The following is a 6867-nucleotide window of genomic DNA, read 5'->3' as shown; positions in this document are numbered from 1 at the left end:
TGCTTTGACTTGTATGCTCTGAATGTTGGGTCATGAGACCCATGTTTGTAATATCTGGCTCTTTGGAGCCTATTGAATAAATACTCTCAGTCGTAGAGTCTTGTTGTGATGCCATGTTGTATTTGCACATATCGAGCATATTGTGTGTATGATTGAAATGCTTGGTATGTGTGGGATCCGACAACCTAGTTGTTTATCCTTGGTAGCCTCTCTTATGGGGAAATGTAGTCTTGTGCTTCCATGAGCCATAGTAGTCCGCTACAGCCCGGTTCACCGGAGTCCTGCTAGCCCAGCACTACTGCTCCGGAACACTTGACTGGCCGGCATGTGATTCACTTCGTTCCTGTGTCTGTCCCTTCGGGGAAATGTCACGCGGTGACATCCGGAGTCCTGCCTAGCCTGCTACAGCCCGGTTCACCGGAGTCCTGTTAGCCCAGTGCTACAGCCCGGATTCGCACGCTACTGACCGACATGCTCGATGTTGATTCATGTATGCCTGTCCCCGTAAGTTAGTGCCACTTTGGGTTCACGACTAGTCATGTTGGCCCGGGTTCTCTGTCATATGGATGCTAGCGACACTATCATATACGTGAGCCAAAAGGCGCAAACGGTCCCGGGCCTTGGTAAGGCGACACCCGTGGGAATACCGTGCGTGAGGCCGCAAAGTGATATGAGGTGTTACCAGCTAGATCGATGTGACTTGGAATCGGGGTCCCGACATAGGGTCTACGGATCAGAACAATAACAAGTGCATATAACTAGCAGATAGGATCAAATTTTTTCATGAAAACATAGAGGGTTCAGATCTGAAATCATGGCACTCGGACCCTAGTGACAAGCATTAAGCATAGCAAAGTCATAGTAACATCGATCTCAGAACATAGTGGATACTAGGGATGAAGCCCTAACAAATTCACTCGATTACATGAAAAATCTCATCCAACTCCATCACCGTCCAACAAGCCTACGAAAGAATTACTCACTCCCGGTGGTGAGCATCACGAATTGGTGATGAAGAAGGGCTGGTGTTGATGTTGGCGATGAATCTCCCTCTCTGGAGCCCCGAACGGACTCTACACCAGCCCTCCCGATGAAGAACAGGAGGTGGCGGCAGCTCTATATCGTAAAGCGTGATGAAACTTCTTTTTTTTCTCAGGACGACAGTATTTATAGACTTGAGATTAGGGTCAGCAGACCCATGCGGGCCCCACAAGGTAACAGGGCGCGCCCAGGGGGTGGACGCACCATGTTCCCTTGTGGGCAACTGGTGGCCCCCCTCCGGTGGATCTTCGCTCCAGTATTTTTTATATATTCCCTAAAAACTCCAAAAAGTTTCGTCCAATTCCGAGAACTTCGATTTCTGTAAAAAAACACCATGGTAGTTCTGCTGAAAACAATGTCAGTCGGGTTAGTTTCTTTCAAATCATGCAAATTAGAGTCCAAAACAAGAGCAAATTTGTTTGGAAAAGTAGATACGACGGAGACGTATCAAAGCTCACTGCTCCACCTCCCTCGCCTAGCCCAACGGAGCCAGTTGCCGCCCCAAGCCAGAATGTCGTTCAGCAACTCGTCGCTCTAGGCCAGCTCGAGGAGGAGGGGCGAGTTGTTCCACGCCGGCACACCAGCACAGGCATCAGCGCTTCCGTCGACGCCGCCGCGTCGTCCCGAGGCCTCCCGTGCCTGTGGCCGCGCCATGCAGGCATAGACAGAAGCCGACTGCGCAGAGGTTGACGAGTCGGTGGCTAGCGTGTTTGCGTCCGCCGCCATAACCAGGAGAATTAGAACACGAGAGGCCGCCACTGCTTGGGTCCCATGAAAGCCACCGCCGAGGCACCACCGGCGTACATAGTCGATGTCTTGCCCTCTCGCTGGCCATCGTCATCTCCTTACCCAAGAACCAACTTTGGAACGTGCAACGTAGGGACCCTTCCCCTCCGACTGAAGCATTAGGCGGCGGTTCCACTTTGACGAGGGTGGGGAAGCGAGTCATCCTTTGCACTGAAGCATATACCTCCGAGGCTCACCGCTGCCGGGCATGGGGACGACGTTGGAGACCCACTGCACCGGCCGTAGACTAGTCCGGTTTCGTTTTTAGTTGCAAATGTGTCCAAAATGTAACTGTCTTCGTCCCGTTTGTATGAAATCCGTCATGTTTATATGAAATCCGGCATGTTTGCCCGAATTTCATTCGGTTTGTTGAAAAAGAGTTTGAAATGTATGCGGCTATGGTTGGATGTCGTCCTCCCGCATCCATGTCCGTGGACTGATCCCCTGTCCGCGGGCGTATGCGGGGGAAATTTGCAGGTTGCCATTGAAGATGCCCTAAAAGCATTAGAGCAACTCCAACGCGCCGACCCATTTGCCCACACGCGTCCGTTTGGTTGGCGCAGATAGAAAAGTCGACCTAATGTGCCGACCCAAACGGACATGCGTCTGCTTTTCGTCTGCCTGCCAACCCATTCCTGGCCCAATTTTGAACCTGATTTGCGTCGGCGCAGATACGAAGCGGACGCGCACGACGGGCGCCTACTCCCCCTGGCCCTCTAGTCGGTGGCACATTGTCCATCCTCTTCCACCCATAGTGACAGCAAACCCTCGCTCACCCCGCCTCATCGCTGTCGCTGCCCATTTCTAGTGCCTCTACCAGCAGCCCATCGTCGCCACTACCGCCTCGCCCCAACACCGCCACCTCCCACGTCGTCGCGACCACCGCGTCGCCGCCGGGTCACCGAACCTTCCCACTCCCACTCCGACATCGCCGCGAGCAGGAAGCCGCCTCACCGCCCCGGCCAGCTCCTTCATCCGACATCGCCCGCTGTCCTGACGCTAGCACACTCGTCGGACGTCGCCAGGCAATCCACTTGGTCCAAGGGAGGCGCGCGTCTCTTCGCTAGCCAGCTTCTTCGTTCACGCCCGCAAGCTGTTCAACAGTTTGCCAAGGTACAGAATGGACTCCGCTGATGAGTTATTTTTCCACAATTTCCTGTGCGACTCCGACGATTCCTCGTCCGATGATGAGGAGGAGATCTTGGCTGCCGTGTTAGTCCATGACCACCTTAATAGGCAGCGGCCGTTGTTACGGGGCTCGATCCCGAGGCACCTTCTGGCGTTGAATCACAACCGAGAGAGTGGCCATTTCCTTCTTTGGAAGGACTACTTTCACAACCAACCTGCTGTTCAAACATCAGAAATTCCGATGGCGTTTCCATATGGGTAGGCATCTTTTCAACCGTATTAGAGAGGGGCTGGTCGGATACGATAATTATTTCGAGTGCAAAGAGGATGCCCTTCGAAAGATTGGCTTCTCATCTTATCAGAAATGCACTGCAGCCATCCGGATGCTTGCATAGGAGTGCCCGGTGATCTCATTGATGAGTATGTCCGTATGAGCGAATCTACATGCCTAGACTCCATGTACAGGTTCTGCAAGGCTGTGATTGCTATGTTTGGCCCTGAGTACTTGAGAGAGCCGACTGCTCAAGATGCAGCCCGCTTATTGGCGATGAATGCCAACACGGGCTTCCCAGGGATGCTTGGCAGCATAGACTGCATGCACTGGGAGAGGAAGAACTACTCTTCTGCTTGGCAAGGGCAGTATAAGGGCCATGTCAGGGCTTGCACTATCATAATTAAGGCCGTGACCTCACAAGATCTCTGCATCTGGCACTCTTTCTTCGGCATGGCCGGATCACACAATGATATCAACGTGCTTCAACGCTCGCCGGTGTTTGCAAGGCTTGCCGAAGGCAACAGCCCACCGGTGAATGTTAGCATCAACGACCACAACTACGACAAAGGATACTACCTAGGTGACAGTATCTATCCTCAGTGGACCACTATTGTGAAGACAATCCCCAACCCTGTCGAAGAGAAGAGGAAAAGATTTTCCCAAGAGCAAGAGAGTGCTAGGAAGGACGTCGAGCGTGCCTTTGGTGTTTTGCAATCTGGATGGGCATCGTTCGGTATCCTGCTAGAACTTGGAACACCAAGAAGTTGTGGGAGGTGATGACTGCTTGTGTGATCATGCACAATATGATCATAGAGGATGAGCGCCCGAAACGTATCTACAATCAAGGGTTTCAGTTTCAGGGTGAGAATGTCGTGCCTGAGCATGGAGGAGCAGCGGCAACATTTGCAGAGTTTACCAAATTTCATCATGAAATGCGTGATTGGGAAACACACATGCAACTGCAAAATGATTTGGTTGAGCATATGTGGGCTCATGTTGGCAACCAATAGATGTATCTGTTTTTCAAATATATTTGAGAAAATTTAATTTTTATTCGGCTTGTAAAACTATGGTAAATTTATTTAGTTGTGAAACTATGCTATTTTTGTTTGCGTGTGAAACTATGCAAAATGTGTGCATATTTTGTGAAAACGGCTGCCAGCCGGCCATGCCGGCAAATATGGGTCGGCGCGTTAGGCGCACTACCGACCCAAATTATAAACAGGGGGGACGCCGAGCGGGCGGCCGACCCAAACGGACAAAAAGCAAACAAAATTGCCGTCCATTTGGGTCGGCGCATTGGAGTTGCCCTTAGAGCATCTATAGCCGGACCTCTCAAACCCGCCTCATATGCCCGGGCAGGCCGCACGATCACTGTCCGGTCATGATTTTTTTGACCCAGACGGAATCCTTAAATGGGCCTCAAACGCCCGGGCTGGCCGGCACCCCCATATCCAGGCAAATATGGGGCGGATATGGGGGCGCCCGGGCGCGCCCAGGCACGCTTGCCACGTCAGACTGACGAAGGGGTCCCAGACGGAAACACCCTCAAACTAGGCGGTCCGAAGCTTGTCTCCTCCGTCGGACCGGTGGCGCCGCGTGGCGCAGCTCCGGCGGACCGCGTAGTGCATTGTCCGGTTATTTAAGTCGATCGGCGGCACCGAAACCCTACCATCCATCCACGTTTTCCTCCTCTTGTCTGCCGCCACCACCACTTTCCACTCCACCCATCCGCCTGGTAGCCATGCCCCCATGCCGCCGGGTGAAGAGTGAGCCCTTTTTGACGCCGGAGCGCCGGCTTGAGGTCCTTGAGCAGATCCGGACTAGGCGCGAAGCCTGGATCGCCGTGGGGCTACCTCCGGATGCAGTGGATCCAGAGTAGGAGGTGGAGGAGGAGGAGGACTTTGAGGAGGAGGAGGGGGATGAGCCGGAGGATGTCGGGGACGCTGGCGACGGGGATCTGCAGGCGGAGCAGCAGGCCATCCTCGATTCCCTCCGGTCGGAGTCGGCTCCGGAGGCAAGACGCCGTCGCCGGCAGGAGATGGAGGCGCAAGAGGCCGCAGGGGAGGCGGAGATGTTCGCCTACATGGATGAGGTCGAGCAGGAGGAGGATGAGCCGGAGCCCTCCTACCCGCCCGTCCATCCGGTGCCCGGCACGCTCGCCGTGGACATGTTCGATGACGAAGAGTAGTTAGGGTAGTATGTAGATGTAGTATGTAGGTTTTCTTTTGCATGGTTTGTATGAATTTAGGAGATGAAATATAAGAGAGGTGGATGCAAAGTTGCTAATTTGAGACGTGACCGGTCAGTGCCTGCGGACGCGACCACGGGCGTTTGAGTCGCCGGATTTGCAAAGTCCGGCTGTTGTAGATGCTCCTAGGACTTGGATGGAGAAATACTGCTTTCGTTCGCCTGCGTCCGTTTGGGTTGGCGCGGACAAAAGTGGCGGCCCAACGCGCCGACCCAAACCCAAATCACGTCCGCGTCGCGTCCGCGCCGACGCATTTGCGGCCCAAATTTGCGCCCCAAATGCGTCGGCGCGGACGCCGAACGGACGCTTCGCGCGCCTTCTCGCTATCCGCCGCGTCCCCACATGGCGGCCGTCCAACTACCCGCTGCCCACGCGGTCAGCTTAATTTATGATGACGGGCCCACGCGTCAGCGACAGCACTCGTCCTTTTTTAAGCCGACCGTGCGGCGAGGCCGTCCTCATCCAAACTCGCCGTCCACATCTGCCAACCTTTGCTCCCTCGTCGCCGGCAAGCCCTAGCCACCACAACCACAGTGAGATGGGCCTCTTCTCCGGCGCCAACAGCAGCAAGGCCAAGGGCAAGTCCCCCGCCACCCCTTTCCCCTCAGAGTTCCTCCCGCCTCCGCCTCCGCCGGCGCCTCGCCGGCAGAGGCAGCGCGTGAACGTGCCAGTGCACCAGGCGGAGTGGCACTGGCAGCACCGCCAGCCTCTGCCGTATCCCGACGTGACGCTGCCGCACGACTGGCATCTGGATCCAGATAGGATCCCAGTGCCGGCGGCGCTGCGGACGGCTCGTGCTCACGCGGAGGAGGTGCGGTGCCGGCGGGCGCTGCTGACGCCGGAGCAGCGCCGCGACCCCGCCTACGCAACCCACTCGCCCAACTGGGCGAGGTGGTTCGCCTTCGAGCACGAGAAGGCGAGGCGACGGGGTGTGCGCGAGGTCGATCGGAGGTCGCCGCCACCGGCGCTCGTCGTCCGCGAGGACCAGGCGGCGGAGGACGCCTACTAGGCGGCCCTTGCGGCCGTCTACCGGGAGAGCGAGGAGGACGAGCGGCGCAGGGCGGAGGCGGAAGAGGAGCTCGGTACGAGGCGGCAATGGCGCAGGCCCTTGCCCTCTCCGCGGCGGGCGACAGCGTGGTGCCGCCGGTGGCCCCGCTGTCCCCCATCAAGCGGGAGCCGGAGCGGGAGTCGTCCCCCATCGAGCGCTACTCCTGGACGGGAGTAGTGCGCGAGTGGGTACGCGCGCCGCCGGTCTGGATGGGAGCGACGCCGGCGCAGGAGCAGGCGTACCTCAAGCACTGGCGCAAGATCAGGGTGGCCGAGGAGCGCCGCGACGGCGAGTACCTCGAGATGCTCGAGCGCGACCCCGAGGAGGAGTAGCGCGAGG

This window comes from Triticum aestivum, chromosome 3D, assembly GCF_018294505.1.
Source record: "Triticum aestivum cultivar Chinese Spring chromosome 3D, IWGSC CS RefSeq v2.1, whole genome shotgun sequence".
Lineage (NCBI taxonomy): Eukaryota > Viridiplantae > Streptophyta > Magnoliopsida > Poales > Poaceae > Triticum > Triticum aestivum.
This window is presented reverse-complemented; position numbering follows the sequence as displayed.